The sequence below is a fragment of the Phalangium opilio genome, unplaced genomic scaffold, assembly GCF_054372755.1.
Source record: "Phalangium opilio isolate 3A_F unplaced genomic scaffold, DU_Popi_V2 ptg000070l_1, whole genome shotgun sequence".
In the NCBI taxonomy this organism is placed as follows: Eukaryota; Metazoa; Arthropoda; class Arachnida; order Opiliones; family Phalangiidae; genus Phalangium; species Phalangium opilio.
The window spans coordinates 691,358-710,333 of record NW_028324182.1 but is presented as its reverse complement, the minus strand read 5'-3'; the positions used below and the strand labels follow the sequence as shown (position 1 = coordinate 710,333).

The following is an 18,976-nucleotide window of genomic DNA, read 5'->3' as shown; positions in this document are numbered from 1 at the left end:
AAGATGAAAGTTAATTTAATTCAAATTATTAACCAGCACTCTCGGCAACGGCCATAACACGCTGAATACACCGGTTCTCGTCCGATAACCGAAGTTAAGAAGCGTCGAGCGCAGTCAGTACTTGGGAGGGAGACCACTTAGGAACACTGCGTGCCGTTGGCTTTTTCACTTTTTTTTCCTCTTTTAAATTTTAATAGATATGAAAAAAGCAAACACGTTTTCTTTTTGTTATTGTTTTAAAATGATGAAGGTTAATTTTTCTCACTTAATTTAAATTCGAATTATTAACTAGCACTCTCGGCAACGGCCATATCACGCTGAAAACACCGGTTCACGTCCGATCACCGAAGTTAAGCAGCGTCGAGCGCATACAGTACTTGGGAATACTGCGTGCCGTTTGCTTTTTCACTTTTGTTTCCTCTTTTAAATTCCACCAGATATGAAAAAAGCAAACATATCTTCTTTTTGTTATTGTTTTATAAAGAAGAAAGTTAATTAAATTCAAATTATTAACTAGCATTCTCGGCAACGGCTATATCACGCTGAAAACACCGGTTCTCGTCCGATCACCGAAGTTAAGCAGCGTCGAGCGCATACAGTACTTGGGTATACTGCGTGCCGTTGGCTTTTTCACTTTTGTTTCCTCTTTTAAATTACAATAGATATGAAAAAAGCAAACGTATCTTCTTTTTGTAATTGTTTTATAAAAATGAAGGTTAATTAAATTCAAATTATTAACTAGCACTCTCGGCAACGGCCATATCACGCTGAATACACCGGTTCTCGTCCGATAACCGAAGTTAAGCAGCGTCGAGCACAGTCAGTACTTGGGAGGGCGACCACTTAGGAACACTGCGTCCCGTTAGCGTTTTCACTTTTTTTTTCCTCTTTTAAATTCCACCCGATATGAAAAAAGCAAACATATCTTCTTTTTGTTATTGTTTTATAAAGATGAAGGTTAATTTGTCTCACTTAATTTAAATTCGAATTATTAACTAGCACTCTCGGCAACGGCCATATCACGCTGAAAACACCGGTTCTCGTCCGATCACCGAAGTTAAGCAGCGTCGAGCGCATACAGTACTTGGGAATACTGCGTGCCGTTGGCTTTTTCACTTTTGTTTCCTCTTTTAAGTTCCACCAGATATGAAAAAAGCAAACATATCTTCTTTTTGTTATTGTTTTATAAAGATGAAAGTTAATTTAATTCAAATTATTAACCAGCACTCTCGGCAACGGCCATAACACGCTGAATACACCGGTTCTCGTCCGATAACCGAAGTTAAGAAGCGTCGAGCGCAGTCAGTACTTGGGAGGGAGACCACTTAGGAACACTGCGTGCCGTTGGCTTTTTCACTTTTTTTTCCTCTTTTAAATTTTAATAGATATGAAAAAAGCAAACACGTTTTCTTTTTGTTATTGTTTTAAAATGATGAAGGTTAATTTTTCTCACTTAATTTAAATTCGAATTATTAACTAGCACTCTCGGCAACGGCCATATCACGCTGAAAACACCGGTTCACGTCCGATCACCGAAGTTAAGCAGCGTCGAGCGCATACAGTACTTGGGAATACTGCGTGCCGTTTGCTTTTTCACTTTTGTTTCCTCTTTTAAATTCCACCAGATATGAAAAAAGCAAACATATCTTCTTTTTGTTATTGTTTTATAAAGAAGAAAGTTAATTAAATTCAAATTATTAACTAGCATTCTCGGCAACGGCTATATCACGCTGAAAACACCGGTTCTCGTCCGATCACCGAAGTTAAGCAGCGTCGAGCGCATACAGTACTTGGGTATACTGCGTGCCGTTGGCTTTTTCACTTTTGTTTCCTCTTTTAAATTACAATAGATATGAAAAAAGCAAACGTATCTTCTTTTTGTAATTGTTTTATAAAAATGAAGGTTAATTAAATTCAAATTATTAACTAGCACTCTCGGCAACGGCCATATCACGCTGAATACACCGGTTCTCGTCCGATAACCGAAGTTAAGCAGCGTCGAGCACAGTCAGTACTTGGGAGGGCGACCACTTAGGAACACTGCGTCCCGTTAGCGTTTTCACTTTTTTTTTCCTCTTTTAAATTCCACCCGATATGAAAAAAGCAAACATATCTTCTTTTTGTTATTGTTTTATAAAGATGAAGGTTAATTTGTCTCACTTAATTTAAATTCGAATTATTAACTAGCACTCTCGGCAACGGCCATATCACGCTGAAAACACCGGTTCTCGTCCGATCACCGAAGTTAAGCAGCGTCGAGCGCATACAGTACTTGGGAATACTGCGTGCCGTTGGCTTTTTCACTTTTGTTTCCTCTTTTAAGTTCCACCAGATATGAAAAAAGCAAACATATCTTCTTTTTGTTATTGTTTTATAAAGATGAAAGTTAATTTAATTCAAATTATTAACCAGCACTCTCGGCAACGGCCATAACACGCTGAATACACCGGTTCTCGTCCGATAACCGAAGTTAAGAAGCGTCGAGCGCAGTCAGTACTTGGGAGGGAGACCACTTAGGAACACTGCGTGCCGTTGGCTTTTTCACTTTTTTTTCCTCTTTTAAATTTTAATAGATATGAAAAAAGCAAACACGTTTTCTTTTTGTTATTGTTTTAAAATGATGAAGGTTAATTTTTCTCACTTAATTTAAATTCGAATTATTAACTAGCACTCTCGGCAACGGCCATATCACGCTGAAAACACCGGTTCACGTCCGATCACCGAAGTTAAGCAGCGTCGAGCGCATACAGTACTTGGGAATACTGCGTGCCGTTTGCTTTTTCACTTTTGTTTCCTCTTTTAAATTCCACCAGATATGAAAAAAGCAAACATATCTTCTTTTTGTTATTGTTTTATAAAGAAGAAAGTTAATTAAATTCAAATTATTAACTAGCATTCTCGGCAACGGCTATATCACGCTGAAAACACCGGTTCTCGTCCGATCACCGAAGTTAAGCAGCGTCGAGCGCATACAGTACTTGGGTATACTGCGTGCCGTTGGCTTTTTCACTTTTGTTTCCTCTTTTAAATTACAATAGATATGAAAAAAGCAAACGTATCTTCTTTTTGTAATTGTTTTATAAAAATGAAGGTTAATTAAATTCAAATTATTAACTAGCACTCTCGGCAACGGCCATATCACGCTGAATACACCGGTTCTCGTCCGATAACCGAAGTTAAGCAGCGTCGAGCACAGTCAGTACTTGGGAGGGCGACCACTTAGGAACACTGCGTCCCGTTAGCGTTTTCACTTTTTTTTTCCTCTTTTAAATTCCACCCGATATGAAAAAAGCAAACATATCTTCTTTTTGTTATTGTTTTATAAAGATGAAGGTTAATTTGTCTCACTTAATTTAAATTCGAATTATTAACTAGCACTCTCGGCAACGGCCATATCACGCTGAAAACACCGGTTCTCGTCCGATCACCGAAGTTAAGCAGCGTCGAGCGCATACAGTACTTGGGAATACTGCGTGCCGTTGGCTTTTTCACTTTTGTTTCCTCTTTTAAGTTCCACCAGATATGAAAAAAGCAAACATATCTTCTTTTTGTTATTGTTTTATAAAGATGAAAGTTAATTTAATTCAAATTATTAACCAGCACTCTCGGCAACGGCCATAACACGCTGAATACACCGGTTCTCGTCCGATAACCGAAGTTAAGAAGCGTCGAGCGCAGTCAGTACTTGGGAGGGAGACCACTTAGGAACACTGCGTGCCGTTGGCTTTTTCACTTTTTTTTCCTCTTTTAAATTTTAATAGATATGAAAAAAGCAAACACGTTTTCTTTTTGTTATTGTTTTAAAATGATGAAGGTTAATTTTTCTCACTTAATTTAAATTCGAATTATTAACTAGCACTCTCGGCAACGGCCATATCACGCTGAAAACACCGGTTCACGTCCGATCACCGAAGTTAAGCAGCGTCGAGCGCATACAGTACTTGGGAATACTGCGTGCCGTTTGCTTTTTCACTTTTGTTTCCTCTTTTAAATTCCACCAGATATGAAAAAAGCAAACATATCTTCTTTTTGTTATTGTTTTATAAAGAAGAAAGTTAATTAAATTCAAATTTTTAACTAGCATTCTCGGCAACGGCTATATCACGCTGAATACACCGGTTCTCGTCCGATAACCGGAGTTAAGCAGCGTCGAGCGCGGTCACTACTTGGGAGGGAGACCACTTAGGAACACTGCGTGCCGTTGGCTTTTTCACTTTTTTTTCCTCTTTTAAATTTTAATAGATATGAAAAAAGCAAACATGTTTTCTTTTTGTTATTGTTTTAAAATGATGAAGGTTAATTTGTCTCACTTAATTTAAATTCGAATTATTAACTAGCACTCTCGGCAACGGCCATATCACGCTGAAAACACCGGTTCACGTCCGATCACCGAAGTTAAGCAGCGTCGAGCGCATACAGTACTTGGGTATACTGCGTGCCGTTGGCTTTTTCACTTTTGTTTCCTCTTTTAAATTACAAAAGATATGAAAAAAGCAAACGTATCTTCTTTTTGTTATTGTTTTATAAAGATGAAGGTTAATTAAATTCAAATTATTAACTAGCATTCTCGGCAACGGCTATATCACGCTGAAAACACCGGTTCTCGTCCGATCACCGAAGTTATTCAGCGTCGAGCGCATACAGTACTTGGGTATACTGCGTGCCGTTGGCTTTTTCACTTTTGTTTCCTCTTTTAAATTACAATAGATATGAAAAAAGCAAACGTATCTTCTTTTTGTAATTGTTTTATAAAAATGAAGGTTAATTAAATTCAAATTATTAACTAGCACTCTCGGCAACGGCCATATCACGCTGAATACACCGGTTCTCGTCCGATAACCGAAGTTAAGCAGCGTCGAGCACAGTCAGTACTTGGGAGGGCGACCACTTAGGAACACTGCGTCCCGTTAGCGTTTTCAGTTTTTTTTTCCTCTTTTAAATTCCACCCGATATGAAAAAAGCAAACATATCTTCTTTTTGTTATTGTTTTATAAAGATGAAGGTTAATTTGTCTCACTTAATTTAAATTCGAATTATTAACTAGCACTCTCGGCAACGGCCATATCACGCTGAAAACACCGGTTCTCGTCCGATCACCGAAGTTAAGCAGCGTCGAGCGCATACAGTACTTGGGAATACTGCGTGCCGTTGGCTTTTTCACTTTTGTTTCCTCTTTTAAGTTCCACCAGATATGAAAAAAGCAAACATATCTTCTTTTTGTTATTGTTTTATAAAGATGAAAGTTAATTTAATTCAAATTATTAACCAGCACTCTCGGCAACGGCCATAACACGCTGAATACACCGGTTCTCGTCCGATAACCGAAGTTAAGAAGCGTCGAGCGCAGTCAGTACTTGGGAGGGAGACCACTTAGGAACACTGCGTGCCGTTGGCTTTTTCACTTTTTTTTCCTCTTTTAAATTTTAATAGATATGAAAAAAGCAAACACGTTTTCTTTTTGTTATTGTTTTAAAATGATGAAGGTTAATTTTTCTCACTTAATTTAAATTCGAATTATTAACTAGCACTCTCGGCAACGGCCATATCACGCTGAAAACACCGGTTCACGTCCGATCACCGAAGTTAAGCAGCGTCGAGCGCATACAGTACTTGGGAATACTGCGTGCCGTTTGCTTTTTCACTTTTGTTTCCTCTTTTAAATTCCACCAGATATGAAAAAAGCAAACATATCTTCTTTTTGTTATTGTTTTATAAAGAAGAAAGTTAATTAAATTCAAATTTTTAACTAGCATTCTCGGCAACGGCTATATCACGCTGAATACACCGGTTCTCGTCCGATAACCGGAGTTAAGCAGCGTCGAGCGCGGTCACTACTTGGGAGGGAGACCACTTAGGAACACTGCGTGCCGTTGGCTTTTTCACTTTTTTTTCCTCTTTTAAATTTTAATAGATATGAAAAAAGCAAACATGTTTTCTTTTTGTTATTGTTTTAAAATGATGAAGGTTAATTTGTCTCACTTAATTTAAATTCGAATTATTAACTAGCACTCTCGGCAACGGCCATATCACGCTGAAAACACCGGTTCACGTCCGATCACCGAAGTTAAGCAGCGTCGAGCGCATACAGTACTTGGGTATACTGCGTGCCGTTGGCTTTTTCACTTTTGTTTCCTCTTTTAAATTACAAAAGATATGAAAAAAGCAAACGTATCTTCTTTTTGTTATTGTTTTATAAAGATGAAGGTTAATTAAATTCAAATTATTAACTAGCACTCTCGGCAACGGCCATATCACGCTGAATACACCGGTTCTCGTCCGATAACCGAAGTTAAGCAGCGTCGAGCACAGTCAGTACTTGGGAGGGCGACCACTTAGGAACACTGCGTGCCGTTAGCGTTTTCACTTTTTTTTCCTCTTTTAAATTCCACCCGATATGAAAAAAGCAAACATATCTTCTTTTTGTTATTGTTTTATAAAGATGAAGGTTAATTAAATTCAAATTATTAACTAGCATTCTCGGCAACGGCCATATCACGCTGAATACACCGGTTCTCGTCCGATAACCGAAGTTAAGCAGCGTCGAGCGCAGTCATTACTTGGGAGGGAGACCACTTAGGAACACTGCGTGCCGTTGGCTTTTTCACTTTTTTTTCCTCTTTTAAATTTTAATAGATATGTAAAAAGCAAACAGGTTTTCTTTTTGTTATTGTTTTAAAATGATGAAGGTTAGTTTGTCTCACTTAATTTAAATTCGAATTATTAACTAGCACTCTCGGCAACGGCCATATCACGCTGAAAACACCGGTTCACGTCCGATCACCGAAGTTAAGCAGCGTCGAGCGCATACAGTACTTGGGAATACTGCGTGCCGTTGGCTTTTTCACTTTTGTTTCCTCTTTCAAATTCCACCAGATATGAAAAAAGCAAAAATATCTTCTTTTTGTTATTGTTTTATAAAGATGAAGGTTAATTAAATTCAAATTATTAACTAGCACTCTCTGCAACGGCCATATCACGCTGAATACACCGGTTCTCGTCCGATAACCGAAGTTAAGCAGCGTCGAGCACAGTCAGTACTTGGGAGGGCGACCACTTAGGAACACTGCGTGCCGTTAGCGTTTTCACTTTTTTTTCCTCTTTTAAATTCCACCCGATATGAAAAAAGCAAACATATCTTCTTTTTGTTATTGTTTTATAAAGATGAAGGTTAATTAAATTCAAATTATTAACTAGCATTCTCGGCAACGGCCATATCACGCTGAATACACCGGTTCTCGTCCGATAACCGAAGTTAAGCAGCGTCGAGCGCAGTCATTACTTGGGAGGGAGACCACTTAGGAACACTGCGTGCCGTTGGCTTTTTCACTTTTTTTTCCTCTTTTAAATTTTAATAGATATGTAAAAAGCAAACAGGTTTTCTTTTTGTTATTGTTTTAAAATGATGAAGGTTAGTTTGTCTCACTTAATTTAAATTCGAATTATTAACTAGCACTCTCGGCAACGGCCATATCACTCTGAAAACACCGGTTCACGTCCGATCACCGAAGGTAAGCAGCGTCGAGCGCATACAGTACTTGGGAATACTGCGTGCCGTTGGCTTTTTCACTATTGTTTCCTCTTTCAAATTCCACCAGATATGAAAAAAGCAAACATATCTTCTTTTTGTTATTGTTTTATAAAGATGAAGGTTAAATAAATTCAAATTATTAACTAGCAGTCTCGGCAACGGCAATATCACGCTGAATACACCGGTTCTCGTCCGATAACCGAAGTTAAGCAGCGTCGAGCGCAGTCATTACTTGGGAGGGAGACCACTTAGGAACACTGCGTGCCGTTGGCTTTTTCACTTTTTTTTCCTCTTTTAAATTTTAATAGATATGAAAAAAGCAAACACGTTTTCTTTTTTTTATTGTTTTAAAATGATGAAGGTTAATTGGTCTCACTTAATTTAAATTCGAATTATTAACTAGCACTCTCGGCAACGGCCATATCACGCTGAAAACACCGGTTCACGTCCGATCACCGAAGTTAAGCAGCGTCGAGCGCATACAGTACTTGGAAATACTGCGTGCCGTTGGCTTTTTCACTTTTGTTTCCTCTTTCAAATTCCACCAGATATGAAAAAAGCAAACATATCTTCTTTTTGTTATTGTTTTATAAAGATGAAGGTTAATTAAATTCAAATTATTAACTAGCACTCTCGGCAACGGCCATGTCACGCTGAATACACCGGTTCTCGTCCGATAACCGAAGTTAAGCAGCGTCGAGCGCAGTCATTACTTTGGAGGGAAACCACTTAGGAACACTGCGTGCCGTTGGCTTTTTCACTTTTTTTTCCTCTTTTAAATTTTAATAAATATGTAAAAAGCAAACAGGTTTTCTTTTTGTTATTGTTTTAAAATGATGAAGGTTAATTTGTCTCACTTAATTTAAATTCGAATTATTAACTAGCACTCTCGGCAACGGCCATATCACGCTGAAAACACCGGTTCACGTCCGATCACCGAAGTTAAGCAGCGTCGAGCGCATACAGTACTTGGGAATACTGCGTGCCGTTTGCTTTTTCACTTTTGTTTCCTCTTTTAAATTCCACCAGATATGAAAAAAGCAAACATATCTTCTTTTTGTTATTGTTTTATAAAGAAGAAAGTTAATTAATTTCAAATTATTAACTAGCATTCTCGGCAACGGCCATATCACGCTGAATACACCGGTTCTCGTCCGATAACCGAAGTTAAGCAGCGTCGGGCGCAGTCATTACTTGGGAGGGAGACCACTTAGGAACACTGCGTGCCGTTTGCTTTTTCACTTTTGTTTCCTCTTTTAAATTCCACCAGATATGAAAAAAGCAAACATATCTTCTTTTTGTTATTGTTTTATAAAGATGAAGGTTAATTAAATTCAAATTATTAACTAGCATTCTCGGCAACGGCCATATCACGCTGAATACACCGGTTCTCGTCCGATAACCGAAGTTAAGCAGCGTCGAGCGCAGTCATTACTTGGGAGGGAGACCACTTAGGAACACTGCGTGCCGTTGGCTTTTTCACTTTTTTTTCTTCTTTTAAATTTTAATAGATATGTAAAAAGCAAACAGGTTTTCTTTTTGTTATTGTTTTAAAATGATGAAGGTTAATTGGTCTCACTTAATTTAAATTCGAATTATTAACTAGCACTCTCGGCAACGGCCATATCACTCTGAAAACACCGGTTCACGTCCGATCACCGAAGGTAAGCAGCGTCGAGCGCATACAGTACTTGGGAATACTGCGTGCCGTTGGCTTTTTCACTATTGTTTCCTCTTTCAAATTCCACCAGATATGAAAAAAGCAAACATATCTTCTTTTTGTTATTGTTTTATAAAGATGAAGGTTAATTAAATTCAAATTATTAACTAGCACTCTCGGCAACGGCAATATCACGCTGAATACACCGGTTCTCGTCCGATAACCGAAGTTAAGCAGCGTCGAGCGCAGTCATTACTTGGGAGGGAGACCACTTAGGAACACTGCGTGCCGTTGGCTTTTTCACTTTTTTTTCCTCTTTTAAATTTTAATAGATATGAAAAAAGCAAACACGTTTTCTTTTTGTTATTGTTTTAAAATGATGAAGGTTAATTGGTCTCACTTAATTTAAATTCGAATTATTAACTAGCACTCTCGGCAACGGCCATATCACGCTGAAAACACCGGTTCACGTCCGATCACCGAAGTTAAGCAGCGTCGAGCGCATACAGTACTTGGAAATACTGCGTGCCGTTGGCTTTTTCACTTTTGTTTCCTCTTTCAAATTCCACCAGATATGAAAAAAGCAAACATATCTTCTTTTTGTTATTGTTTTATAAAGATGAAGGTTAATTAAATTCAAATTATTAACTAGCACTCTCGGCAACGGCCATGTCACGCTGAATACACCGGTTCTCGTCCGATAACCGAAGTTAAGCAGCGTCGAGCGCAGTCATTACTTTGGAGGGAAACCACTTAGGAACACTGCGTGCCGTTGGCTTTTTCACTTTTTTTTCCTCTTTTAAATTTTAATAAATATGTAAAAAGCAAACAGGTTTTCTTTTTGTTATTGTTTTAAAATGATGAAGGTTAATTTGTCTCACTTAATTTAAATTCGAATTATTAACTAGCACTCTCGGCAACGGCCATATCACGCTGAAAACACCGGTTCACGTCCGATCACCGAAGTTAAGCAGCGTCGAGCGCATACAGTACTTGGGAATACTGCGTGCCGTTTGCTTTTTCACTTTTGTTTCCTCTTTTAAATTCCACCAGATATGAAAAAAGCAAACATATCTTCTTTTTGTTATTGTTTTATAAAGAAGAAAGTTAATTAATTTCAAATTATTAACTAGCATTCTCGGCAACGGCCATATCACGCTGAATACACCGGTTCTCGTCCGATAACCGAAGTTAAGCAGCGTCGGGCGCAGTCATTACTTGGGAGGGAGACCACTTAGGAACACTGCGTGCCGTTTGCTTTTTCACTTTTGTTTCCTCTTTTAAATTCCACCAGATATGAAAAAAGCAAACATATCTTCTTTTTGTTATTGTTTTATAAAGAAGAAAGTTAATTAATTTCAAATTATTAACTAGCATTCTCGGCAACGGCCATATCACGCTGAATACACCGGTTCTCGTCCGATAACCGAAGTTAAGCAGCGTCGGGCGCAGTCATTACTTGGGAGGGAGACCACTTAGGAACACTGCGTGCCGTTTGCTTTTTCACTTTTGTTTCCTCTTTTAAATTCCACCAGATATGAAAAAAGCAAACATATCTTCTTTTTGTTATTGTTTTATAAAGATGAAGGTCAATTAAATTCAAATTATTAACTAGCATTCTCGGCAACGGCCATATCACGCTGAATACACCGGTTCTCGTCCGATAACCGAAGTTAAGCAGCGTCGAGCGCAGTCATTACTTGGGAGGGAGACCACTTAGGAACACTGCGTGCCGTTGGCTTTTTCACTTTTTTTTCTTCTTTTAAATTTTAATAGATATGTAAAAAGCAAACAGGTTTTCTTTTTGTTATTGTTTTAAAATGATGAAGGTTAATTGGTCTCACTTAATTTAAATTCGAATTATTAACTAGCACTCTCGGCAACGGCCATATCACTCTGAAAACACCGGTTCACGTCCGATCACCGAAGGTAAGCAGCGTCGAGCGCATACAGTACTTGGGAATACTGCGTGCCGTTGGCTTTTTCACTATTGTTTCCTCTTTCAAATTCCACCAGATATGAAAAAAGCAAACATATCTTCTTTTTGTTATTGTTTTATAAAGATGAAGGTTAATTAAATTCAAATTATTAACTAGCACTCTCGGCAACGGCAATATCACGCTGAATACACCGGTTCTCGTCCGATAACCGAAGTTAAGCAGCGTCGAGCGCAGTCATTACTTGGGAGGGAGACCACTTAGGAACACTGCGTGCCGTTGGCTTTTTCACTTTTTTTTCCTCTTTTAAATTTTAATAGATATGAAAAAAGCAAACACGTTTTCTTTTTGTTATTGTTTTAAAATGATGAAGGTTAATTGGTCTCACTTAATTTAAATTCGAATTATTAACTAGCACTCTCGGCAACGGCCATATCACGCTGAAAACACCGGTTCACGTCCGATCACCGAAGTTAAGCAGCGTCGAGCGCATACAGTACTTGGAAATACTGCGTGCCGTTGGCTTTTTCACTTTTGTTTCCTCTTTCAAATTCCACCAGATATGAAAAAAGCAAACATATCTTCTTTTTGTTATTGTTTTATAAAGATGAAGGTTAATTAAATTCAAATTATTAACTAGCACTCTCGGCAACGGCCATGTCACGCTGAATACACCGGTTCTCGTCCGATAACCGAAGTTAAGCAGCGTCGAGCGCAGTCATTACTTTGGAGGGAAACCACTTAGGAACACTGCGTGCCGTTGGCTTTTTCACTTTTTTTTCCTCTTTTAAATTTTAATAAATATGTAAAAAGCAAACAGGTTTTCTTTTTGTTATTGTTTTAAAATGATGAAGGTTAATTTGTCTCACTTAATTTAAATTCGAATTATTAACTAGCACTCTCGGCAACGGCCATATCACGCTGAAAACACCGGTTCACGTCCGATCACCGAAGTTAAGCAGCGTCGAGCGCATACAGTACTTGGGAATACTGCGTGCCGTTTGCTTTTTCACTTTTGTTTCCTCTTTTAAATTCCACCAGATATGAAAAAAGCAAACATATCTTCTTTTTGTTATTGTTTTATAAAGAAGAAAGTTAATTAATTTCAAATTATTAACTAGCATTCTCGGCAACGGCCATATCACGCTGAATACACCGGTTCTCGTCCGATAACCGAAGTTAAGCAGCGTCGGGCGCAGTCATTACTTGGGAGGGAGACCACTTAGGAACACTGCGTGCCGTTGGCTTTTTCACTTTTTTTTCCTCTTTTAAATTTTAATAGATATGAAAAAAGCAAACACGTTTTCTTTTTGTTATTGTTTTAAAATGATGAAGGTTAATTGGTCTCACTTAATTTAAATTCGAATTATTAACTAGCACTCTCGGCAACGGCCATATCACGCTGAAAACACCGGTTCACGTCCGATCACCGAAGTTAAGCAGCGTCGAGCGCATACAGTACTTGGAAATACTGCGTGCCGTTGGCTTTTTCACTTTTGTTTCCTCTTTCAAATTCCACCAGATATGAAAAAAGCAAACATATCTTCTTTTTGTTATTGTTTTATAAAGATGAAGGTTAATTAAATTCAAATTATTAACTAGCACTCTCGGCAACGGCCATGTCACGCTGAATACACCGGTTCTCGTCCGATAACCGAAGTTAAGCAGCGTCGAGCGCAGTCATTACTTTGGAGGGAAACCACTTAGGAACACTGCGTGCCGTTGGCTTTTTCACTTTTTTTTCCTCTTTTAAATTTTAATAAATATGTAAAAAGCAAACAGGTTTTCTTTTTGTTATTGTTTTAAAATGATGAAGGTTAATTTGTCTCACTTAATTTAAATTCGAATTATTAACTAGCACTCTCGGCAACGGCCATATCACGCTGAAAACACCGGTTCACGTCCGATCACCGAAGTTAAGCAGCGTCGAGCGCATACAGTACTTGGGAATACTGCGTGCCGTTTGCTTTTTCACTTTTGTTTCCTCTTTTAAATTCCACCAGATATGAAAAAAGCAAACATATCTTCTTTTTGTTATTGTTTTATAAAGAAGAAAGTTAATTAATTTCAAATTATTAACTAGCATTCTCGGCAACGGCCATATCACGCTGAATACACCGGTTCTCGTCCGATAACCGAAGTTAAGCAGCGTCGGGCGCAGTCATTACTTGGGAGGGAGACCACTTAGGAACACTGCGTGCCGTTTGCTTTTTCACTTTTGTTTCCTCTTTTAAATTCCACCAGATATGAAAAAAGCAAACATATCTTCTTTTTGTTATTGTTTTATAAAGATGAAGGTTAATTAAATTCAAATTATTAACTAGCATTCTCGGCAACGGCCATATCACGCTGAATACACCGGTTCTCGTCCGATAACCGAAGTTAAGCAGCGTCGAGCGCAGTCATTACTTGGGAGGGAGACCACTTAGGAACACTGCGTGCCGTTGGCTTTTTCACTTTTTTTTCTTCTTTTAAATTTTAATAGATATGTAAAAAGCAAACAGGTTTTCTTTTTGTTATTGTTTTAAAATGATGAAGGTTAATTGGTCTCACTTAATTTAAATTCGAATTATTAACTAGCACTCTCGGCAACGGCCATATCACTCTGAAAACACCGGTTCACGTCCGATCACCGAAGGTAAGCAGCGTCGAGCGCATACAGTACTTGGGAATACTGCGTGCCGTTGGCTTTTTCACTATTGTTTCCTCTTTCAAATTCCACCAGATATGAAAAAAGCAAACATATCTTCTTTTTGTTATTGTTTTATAAAGATGAAGGTTAATTAAATTCAAATTATTAACTAGCACTCTCGGCAACGGCAATATCACGCTGAATACACCGGTTCTCGTCCGATAACCGAAGTTAAGCAGCGTCGAGCGCAGTCATTACTTGGGAGGGAGACCACTTAGGAACACTGCGTGCCGTTGGCTTTTTCACTTTTTTTTCCTCTTTTAAATTTTAATAGATATGAAAAAAGCAAACACGTTTTCTTTTTGTTATTGTTTTAAAATGATGAAGGTTAATTGGTCTCACTTAATTTAAATTCGAATTATTAACTAGCACTCTCGGCAACGGCCATATCACGCTGAAAACACCGGTTCACGTCCGATCACCGAAGTTAAGCAGCGTCGAGCGCATACAGTACTTGGGAATACTGCGTGCCGTTTGCTTTTTCACTTTTGTTTCCTCTTTTAAATTCCACCAGATATGAAAAAAGCAAACATATCTTCTTTTTGTTATTGTTTTATAAAGAAGAAAGTTAATTAATTTCAAATTATTAACTAGCATTCTCGGCAACGGCCATATCACGCTGAATACACCGGTTCTCGTCCGATAACCGAAGTTAAGCAGCGTCGGGCGCAGTCATTACTTGGGAGGGAGACCACTTAGGAACACTGCGTGCCGTTTGCTTTTTCACTTTTGTTTCCTCTTTTAAATTCCACCAGATATGAAAAAAGCAAACATATCTTCTTTTTGTTATTGTTTTATAAAGATGAAGGTTAATTAAATTCAAATTATTAACTAGCATTCTCGGCAACGGCCATATCACGCTGAATACACCGGTTCTCGTCCGATAACCGAAGTTAAGCAGCGTCGAGCGCAGTCATTACTTGGGAGGGAGACCACTTAGGAACACTGCGTGCCGTTGGCTTTTTCACTTTTTTTTCTTCTTTTAAATTTTAATAGATATGTAAAAAGCAAACAGGTTTTCTTTTTGTTATTGTTTTAAAATGATGAAGGTTAATTGGTCTCACTTAATTTAAATTCGAATTATTAACTAGCACTCTCGGCAACGGCCATATCACTCTGAAAACACCGGTTCACGTCCGATCACCGAAGGTAAGCAGCGTCGAGCGCATACAGTACTTGGGAATACTGCGTGCCGTTGGCTTTTTCACTATTGTTTCCTCTTTCAAATTCCACCAGATATGAAAAAAGCAAACATATCTTCTTTTTGTTATTGTTTTATAAAGATGAAGGTTAATTAAATTCAAATTATTAACTAGCACTCTCGGCAACGGCAATATCACGCTGAATACACCGGTTCTCGTCCGATAACCGAAGTTAAGCAGCGTCGAGCGCAGTCATTACTTGGGAGGGAGACCACTTAGGAACACTGCGTGCCGTTGGCTTTTTCACTTTTTTTTCCTCTTTTAAATTTTAATAGATATGAAAAAAGCAAACACGTTTTCTTTTTGTTATTGTTTTAAAATGATGAAGGTTAATTGGTCTCACTTAATTTAAATTCGAATTATTAACTAGCACTCTCGGCAACGGCCATATCACGCTGAAAACACCGGTTCACGTCCGATCACCGAAGTTAAGCAGCGTCGAGCGCATACAGTACTTGGAAATACTGCGTGCCGTTGGCTTTTTCACTTTTGTTTCCTCTTTCAAATTCCACCAGATATGAAAAAAGCAAACATATCTTCTTTTTGTTATTGTTTTATAAAGATGAAGGTTAATTAAATTAAAATTATTAACTAGCACTCTCGGCAACGGCCATATCACGCTGAATACACCGGTTCTCGTCCGATAACCGAAGTTAAGCAGCGTCGAGCGCAGTCATTACTTTGGAGGGAAACCACTTAGGAACACTGCGTGCCGTTGGCTTTTTCACTTTTTTTTCCTCTTTTAAATTTTAATAAATATGTAAAAAGCAAACAGGTTTTCTTTTTGTTATTGTTTTAAAATGATGAAGGTTAATTTGTCTCACTTAATTTAAATTCGAATTATTAACTAGCACTCTCGGTAACGGCCATATCACGCTGAAAACACCGGTTCACGTCCGATCACCGAAGTTAAGCAGCGTCGAGCGCATACAGTACTTGGGAATACTGCGTGCCGTTTGCTTTTTCACTTTTGTTTCCTCTTTTAAATTCCACCAGATATGAAAAAAGCAAACATATCTTCTTTTTGTTATTGTTTTATAAAGAAGAAAGTTAATTAAATTCAAATTATTAACTAGCACTCTCGGCAACGGCCATATCACGCTGAATACACCGGTTCTCGTCCGATAACCGAAGTTAAGCAGCGTCGAGCTCAGTCAGTACTTGGGAGGGCGACCACTTAGGAACACTGCGTGCCGTTAGCGTTTTCACTTTTTTTTTCCTCTTTTAAATTCCACCCGATATGAAAAAAGCAAACATATCTTCTTTTTGTTATTGTTTTATAAAGATGAAGGTTAATTAAATTCAAATTATTAACTAGCATTCTCGGCAACGGCCATATCACGCTGAATACACCGGTTCTCGTCCGATAACCGAAGTTAAGCAGCGTCGAGCGCAGTCATTACTTGAGAGGGAGACCACTTAGGAACACTGCGTGCCGTTGGCTTTTTCACTTTTTTTTCCTCTTTTAAATTTTAATAGATATGTAAAAAGCAAACAGGTTTTCTTTTTGTTATTGTTTTAAAATGATGAAGGTTAGTTTGTCTCACTTAATTTAAATTCGAATTATTAACTAGCACTCTCGGCAACGGCCATATCACTCTGAAAACACCGGTTCACGTCCGATCACCGAAGGTAAGCAGCGTCGAGCGCATACAGTACTTGGGAATACTGCGTGCCGTTGGCTTTTTCACTATTGTTTCCTCTTTCAAATTCCACCAGATATGAAAAAAGCAAACATATCTTCTTTTTGTTATTGTTTTATAAAGATGAAGGTCAATTAAATTCAAATTATTAACTAGCACTCTCGGCAACGGCAATATCACGCTGAATACACCGGTTCTCGTCCGATAACCGAAGTTAAGCAGCGTCGAGCGCAGTCATTACTTGGGAGGGAGACCACTTAGGAACACTGCGTGCCGTTGGCTTTTTCACTTTTTTTTCCTCTTTTAAATTTTAATAGATATGAAAAAAGCAAACACGTTTTCTTTTTGTTATTGTTTTAAAATGATGAAGGATAATTGGTCTCACTTAATTTAAATTCGAATTATTAACTAGCACTCTCGGCAACGGCCATATCACGCTGAAAACACCGGTTCACGTCCGATCACCGAAGTTAAGCAGCGTCGAGCGCATACAGTACTTGGAAATACTGCGTGCCGTTGGCTTTTTCACTTTTGTTTCCTCTTTCAAATTCCACCAGATATGAAAAAAGCAAACATATCTTCTTTTTGTTATTGTTTTATAAAGATGAAGGTTAATTAAATTCAAATTATTAACTAGCACTCTCGGCAACGGCCATATCACGCTGAATACACCGGTTCTCGTCCGATAACCGAAGTTAAGCAGCGTCGAGCGCAGTCATTACTTTGGAGGGAAACCACTTAGGAACACTGCGTGCCGTTGGCTTTTTCACTTTTTTTTCCTCTTTTAAATTCCACCAGATATGAAAAAAGCAAACATATCTTCTTTTTGTTATTGTTTTATAAAGATGAAGGTTAATTAAATTCAAATTATTAACTAGCACTCTCGGCAACGGCAATATCACACTGAATACACCGGTTCTCGTCCGATAACCGAAGTTAAGCAGCGTCGAGCGCAGTCACTACTTGGGAGGGAGACCACTTAGGAACACTGCGTGCCGTTGGCTTTTTCACTTTTTTTTCCTCTTTTAAATTTTAATAGATATGAAAAAAGCAAACACGTTTTCTTTTTGTTATTGTTTTAAAATGATGAAGATTAATTTGTCTCACTTAATTTAAATTCGAATTATTAACTAGCACTCTCGGCAACGGCCATATCACGCTGAAAACACCGGTTCACGTCCGATCACCGAAGTTAAGCAGCGTCGAGCGCATACAGTACTTGGGAATACTGCGTGCCGTTGGCTTTTTCACTTTTGTTTCCTCTTTCAAATTCCACCAGATATGAAAAAAGCAAACATATCTTCTTTTTGTTATTGTTTTATAAAGATGAAGGTTAATTAAATTCAAATTATTAACTAGCACTCTTGGCAACGGCCATATCACGCTGAATACACCGGTTCTCGTCCGATAACCGAAGTTAAGCAGCGTCGAGCGCAGTCAGTACTTGGGAGGGCGACCACTTAGGAACACTGCTTGCCGTTAGCTTTTTCACTTTTTTTCCTCTTTTAAATTCCAATAGATATGTAAAAAGCAAACATATTTTCTTTTTGTTATTGTTTTAAAAAGATGAAGGTTAGGTTGTCTCACTTAATTTAAATTCGAATTATTATCTAGCACTCTCGGCAACGGCCATATCACGCTGAGAACACCGGTTCTCGTCCGATCGCCGACGTTAGCAGCGTCGAGCGCAGTCAGTACTTGGGAATACTGCGTGCCGTTTGCTTTTTCACTTTTGTTTCCTCTTTCAAATTCCACCAGATATGAAAAAAGCAAACATATCTTCTTTTTGTTATTGTTTTATAAAGATGAAGGTTAAATAAATTCAAATTATTAACTAGCACTCTCGGCAACGGCAATATCACGCTGAATACACCGGTTCTCGTCCGATAACCGAAGTTAAGCAGCGTCGAGCGCAGTCATTACTTGGGAGGGAGACCACTTAGGAACACTGCGTGCCGTTGGCTTTTTCACTTTTTTTTCCTCTTTTAAATTTTAATAGATATGAAAAAAGCAAACACGTTTTCTTTTTTTTATTGTTTTAAAATGATGAAGGTTAATTGGTCTCACTTAATTTAAATTCGAATTATTAACTAGCACTCTCGGCAACGGCCATATCACGCTGAAAACACCGGTTCACGTCCGATCACCGAAGTTAAGCAGCGTCGAGCGCATACAGTACTTGGAAATACTGCGTGCCGTTGGCTTTTTCACTTTTGTTTCCTCTTTCAAATTCCACCAGATATGAAAAAAGCAAACATATCTTCTTTTTGTTATTGTTTTATAAAGATGAAGGTTAATTAAATTCAAATTATTA

At 38.2% G+C, this 18,976-nt stretch overlaps 71 pseudogenes; all 71 read left to right on the top strand.

The window, feature by feature from the left end:
• Window positions 1-43: 43 nt before the first annotated feature.
• On the top strand, window positions 44-162 carry LOC149660783 (5S ribosomal RNA; annotated as a pseudogene).
• Window positions 163-299: 137 nt separating this feature from the next.
• On the top strand, window positions 300-402 carry LOC149660782 (5S ribosomal RNA; annotated as a pseudogene).
• A 122-nt stretch (window positions 403-524) lies between these two features.
• Window positions 525-627, top strand: LOC149660781 (5S ribosomal RNA; annotated as a pseudogene).
• Window positions 628-749: 122 nt separating this feature from the next.
• On the top strand, window positions 750-868 carry LOC149660780 (5S ribosomal RNA; annotated as a pseudogene).
• A 138-nt stretch (window positions 869-1,006) lies between these two features.
• Window positions 1,007-1,109, top strand: LOC149660779 (5S ribosomal RNA; annotated as a pseudogene).
• Window positions 1,110-1,231: 122 nt separating this feature from the next.
• On the top strand, window positions 1,232-1,350 carry LOC149660778 (5S ribosomal RNA; annotated as a pseudogene).
• A 137-nt stretch (window positions 1,351-1,487) lies between these two features.
• Window positions 1,488-1,590, top strand: LOC149660777 (5S ribosomal RNA; annotated as a pseudogene).
• A 122-nt stretch (window positions 1,591-1,712) lies between these two features.
• On the top strand, window positions 1,713-1,815 carry LOC149660776 (5S ribosomal RNA; annotated as a pseudogene).
• Window positions 1,816-1,937: 122 nt separating this feature from the next.
• Window positions 1,938-2,056, top strand: LOC149660775 (5S ribosomal RNA; annotated as a pseudogene).
• Window positions 2,057-2,194: 138 nt separating this feature from the next.
• LOC149660774 (5S ribosomal RNA) lies at window positions 2,195-2,297 on the top strand (annotated as a pseudogene).
• A 122-nt stretch (window positions 2,298-2,419) lies between these two features.
• Window positions 2,420-2,538, top strand: LOC149660773 (5S ribosomal RNA; annotated as a pseudogene).
• Window positions 2,539-2,675: 137 nt separating this feature from the next.
• LOC149660772 (5S ribosomal RNA) lies at window positions 2,676-2,778 on the top strand (annotated as a pseudogene).
• Window positions 2,779-2,900: 122 nt separating this feature from the next.
• LOC149660771 (5S ribosomal RNA) lies at window positions 2,901-3,003 on the top strand (annotated as a pseudogene).
• A 122-nt stretch (window positions 3,004-3,125) lies between these two features.
• Window positions 3,126-3,244, top strand: LOC149660770 (5S ribosomal RNA; annotated as a pseudogene).
• Window positions 3,245-3,382: 138 nt separating this feature from the next.
• Window positions 3,383-3,485, top strand: LOC149660769 (5S ribosomal RNA; annotated as a pseudogene).
• A 122-nt stretch (window positions 3,486-3,607) lies between these two features.
• Window positions 3,608-3,726, top strand: LOC149660768 (5S ribosomal RNA; annotated as a pseudogene).
• A 137-nt stretch (window positions 3,727-3,863) lies between these two features.
• On the top strand, window positions 3,864-3,966 carry LOC149660767 (5S ribosomal RNA; annotated as a pseudogene).
• Window positions 3,967-4,088: 122 nt separating this feature from the next.
• On the top strand, window positions 4,089-4,207 carry LOC149660766 (5S ribosomal RNA; annotated as a pseudogene).
• Window positions 4,208-4,344: 137 nt separating this feature from the next.
• On the top strand, window positions 4,345-4,447 carry LOC149660765 (5S ribosomal RNA; annotated as a pseudogene).
• Window positions 4,448-4,794: 347 nt separating this feature from the next.
• Window positions 4,795-4,913, top strand: LOC149660764 (5S ribosomal RNA; annotated as a pseudogene).
• Window positions 4,914-5,051: 138 nt separating this feature from the next.
• Window positions 5,052-5,154, top strand: LOC149660763 (5S ribosomal RNA; annotated as a pseudogene).
• A 122-nt stretch (window positions 5,155-5,276) lies between these two features.
• LOC149660762 (5S ribosomal RNA) lies at window positions 5,277-5,395 on the top strand (annotated as a pseudogene).
• Window positions 5,396-5,532: 137 nt separating this feature from the next.
• On the top strand, window positions 5,533-5,635 carry LOC149660761 (5S ribosomal RNA; annotated as a pseudogene).
• A 122-nt stretch (window positions 5,636-5,757) lies between these two features.
• LOC149660760 (5S ribosomal RNA) lies at window positions 5,758-5,876 on the top strand (annotated as a pseudogene).
• A 137-nt stretch (window positions 5,877-6,013) lies between these two features.
• LOC149660759 (5S ribosomal RNA) lies at window positions 6,014-6,116 on the top strand (annotated as a pseudogene).
• A 122-nt stretch (window positions 6,117-6,238) lies between these two features.
• On the top strand, window positions 6,239-6,357 carry LOC149660758 (5S ribosomal RNA; annotated as a pseudogene).
• Window positions 6,358-6,479: 122 nt separating this feature from the next.
• On the top strand, window positions 6,480-6,598 carry LOC149660757 (5S ribosomal RNA; annotated as a pseudogene).
• Window positions 6,599-6,735: 137 nt separating this feature from the next.
• LOC149660756 (5S ribosomal RNA) lies at window positions 6,736-6,838 on the top strand (annotated as a pseudogene).
• A 122-nt stretch (window positions 6,839-6,960) lies between these two features.
• On the top strand, window positions 6,961-7,080 carry LOC149660755 (5S ribosomal RNA; annotated as a pseudogene).
• A 121-nt stretch (window positions 7,081-7,201) lies between these two features.
• Window positions 7,202-7,320, top strand: LOC149660754 (5S ribosomal RNA; annotated as a pseudogene).
• A 362-nt stretch (window positions 7,321-7,682) lies between these two features.
• Window positions 7,683-7,801, top strand: LOC149660753 (5S ribosomal RNA; annotated as a pseudogene).
• A 137-nt stretch (window positions 7,802-7,938) lies between these two features.
• On the top strand, window positions 7,939-8,041 carry LOC149660752 (5S ribosomal RNA; annotated as a pseudogene).
• A 122-nt stretch (window positions 8,042-8,163) lies between these two features.
• Window positions 8,164-8,282, top strand: LOC149660751 (5S ribosomal RNA; annotated as a pseudogene).
• Window positions 8,283-8,419: 137 nt separating this feature from the next.
• Window positions 8,420-8,522, top strand: LOC149660750 (5S ribosomal RNA; annotated as a pseudogene).
• Window positions 8,523-8,644: 122 nt separating this feature from the next.
• On the top strand, window positions 8,645-8,763 carry LOC149660749 (5S ribosomal RNA; annotated as a pseudogene).
• A 122-nt stretch (window positions 8,764-8,885) lies between these two features.
• On the top strand, window positions 8,886-9,004 carry LOC149660748 (5S ribosomal RNA; annotated as a pseudogene).
• A 362-nt stretch (window positions 9,005-9,366) lies between these two features.
• On the top strand, window positions 9,367-9,485 carry LOC149660747 (5S ribosomal RNA; annotated as a pseudogene).
• Window positions 9,486-9,622: 137 nt separating this feature from the next.
• On the top strand, window positions 9,623-9,725 carry LOC149660746 (5S ribosomal RNA; annotated as a pseudogene).
• Window positions 9,726-9,847: 122 nt separating this feature from the next.
• On the top strand, window positions 9,848-9,966 carry LOC149660745 (5S ribosomal RNA; annotated as a pseudogene).
• A 137-nt stretch (window positions 9,967-10,103) lies between these two features.
• Window positions 10,104-10,206, top strand: LOC149660744 (5S ribosomal RNA; annotated as a pseudogene).
• A 122-nt stretch (window positions 10,207-10,328) lies between these two features.
• On the top strand, window positions 10,329-10,447 carry LOC149660743 (5S ribosomal RNA; annotated as a pseudogene).
• A 122-nt stretch (window positions 10,448-10,569) lies between these two features.
• On the top strand, window positions 10,570-10,688 carry LOC149660742 (5S ribosomal RNA; annotated as a pseudogene).
• A 122-nt stretch (window positions 10,689-10,810) lies between these two features.
• LOC149660741 (5S ribosomal RNA) lies at window positions 10,811-10,929 on the top strand (annotated as a pseudogene).
• Window positions 10,930-11,291: 362 nt separating this feature from the next.
• LOC149660740 (5S ribosomal RNA) lies at window positions 11,292-11,410 on the top strand (annotated as a pseudogene).
• Window positions 11,411-11,547: 137 nt separating this feature from the next.
• On the top strand, window positions 11,548-11,650 carry LOC149660739 (5S ribosomal RNA; annotated as a pseudogene).
• Window positions 11,651-11,772: 122 nt separating this feature from the next.
• On the top strand, window positions 11,773-11,891 carry LOC149660738 (5S ribosomal RNA; annotated as a pseudogene).
• Window positions 11,892-12,028: 137 nt separating this feature from the next.
• On the top strand, window positions 12,029-12,131 carry LOC149660737 (5S ribosomal RNA; annotated as a pseudogene).
• Window positions 12,132-12,253: 122 nt separating this feature from the next.
• On the top strand, window positions 12,254-12,372 carry LOC149660736 (5S ribosomal RNA; annotated as a pseudogene).
• A 137-nt stretch (window positions 12,373-12,509) lies between these two features.
• Window positions 12,510-12,612, top strand: LOC149660735 (5S ribosomal RNA; annotated as a pseudogene).
• Window positions 12,613-12,734: 122 nt separating this feature from the next.
• LOC149660734 (5S ribosomal RNA) lies at window positions 12,735-12,853 on the top strand (annotated as a pseudogene).
• Window positions 12,854-12,990: 137 nt separating this feature from the next.
• LOC149660733 (5S ribosomal RNA) lies at window positions 12,991-13,093 on the top strand (annotated as a pseudogene).
• A 122-nt stretch (window positions 13,094-13,215) lies between these two features.
• Window positions 13,216-13,334, top strand: LOC149660732 (5S ribosomal RNA; annotated as a pseudogene).
• Window positions 13,335-13,456: 122 nt separating this feature from the next.
• Window positions 13,457-13,575, top strand: LOC149660731 (5S ribosomal RNA; annotated as a pseudogene).
• A 362-nt stretch (window positions 13,576-13,937) lies between these two features.
• LOC149660730 (5S ribosomal RNA) lies at window positions 13,938-14,056 on the top strand (annotated as a pseudogene).
• A 137-nt stretch (window positions 14,057-14,193) lies between these two features.
• Window positions 14,194-14,296, top strand: LOC149660729 (5S ribosomal RNA; annotated as a pseudogene).
• A 122-nt stretch (window positions 14,297-14,418) lies between these two features.
• On the top strand, window positions 14,419-14,537 carry LOC149660728 (5S ribosomal RNA; annotated as a pseudogene).
• Window positions 14,538-14,659: 122 nt separating this feature from the next.
• On the top strand, window positions 14,660-14,778 carry LOC149660727 (5S ribosomal RNA; annotated as a pseudogene).
• Window positions 14,779-15,140: 362 nt separating this feature from the next.
• LOC149660726 (5S ribosomal RNA) lies at window positions 15,141-15,259 on the top strand (annotated as a pseudogene).
• A 137-nt stretch (window positions 15,260-15,396) lies between these two features.
• On the top strand, window positions 15,397-15,499 carry LOC149660725 (5S ribosomal RNA; annotated as a pseudogene).
• A 122-nt stretch (window positions 15,500-15,621) lies between these two features.
• Window positions 15,622-15,740, top strand: LOC149660724 (5S ribosomal RNA; annotated as a pseudogene).
• A 137-nt stretch (window positions 15,741-15,877) lies between these two features.
• On the top strand, window positions 15,878-15,980 carry LOC149660723 (5S ribosomal RNA; annotated as a pseudogene).
• Window positions 15,981-16,102: 122 nt separating this feature from the next.
• LOC149660722 (5S ribosomal RNA) lies at window positions 16,103-16,221 on the top strand (annotated as a pseudogene).
• Window positions 16,222-16,344: 123 nt separating this feature from the next.
• LOC149660721 (5S ribosomal RNA) lies at window positions 16,345-16,463 on the top strand (annotated as a pseudogene).
• A 362-nt stretch (window positions 16,464-16,825) lies between these two features.
• LOC149660720 (5S ribosomal RNA) lies at window positions 16,826-16,944 on the top strand (annotated as a pseudogene).
• Window positions 16,945-17,081: 137 nt separating this feature from the next.
• Window positions 17,082-17,184, top strand: LOC149660719 (5S ribosomal RNA; annotated as a pseudogene).
• A 122-nt stretch (window positions 17,185-17,306) lies between these two features.
• On the top strand, window positions 17,307-17,425 carry LOC149660718 (5S ribosomal RNA; annotated as a pseudogene).
• A 122-nt stretch (window positions 17,426-17,547) lies between these two features.
• LOC149660717 (5S ribosomal RNA) lies at window positions 17,548-17,666 on the top strand (annotated as a pseudogene).
• A 137-nt stretch (window positions 17,667-17,803) lies between these two features.
• On the top strand, window positions 17,804-17,906 carry LOC149660716 (5S ribosomal RNA; annotated as a pseudogene).
• Window positions 17,907-18,028: 122 nt separating this feature from the next.
• Window positions 18,029-18,147, top strand: LOC149660715 (5S ribosomal RNA; annotated as a pseudogene).
• Window positions 18,148-18,507: 360 nt separating this feature from the next.
• Window positions 18,508-18,626, top strand: LOC149660714 (5S ribosomal RNA; annotated as a pseudogene).
• A 137-nt stretch (window positions 18,627-18,763) lies between these two features.
• LOC149660713 (5S ribosomal RNA) lies at window positions 18,764-18,866 on the top strand (annotated as a pseudogene).
• The last annotated feature ends 110 nt before the right edge of the window (window positions 18,867-18,976 follow it).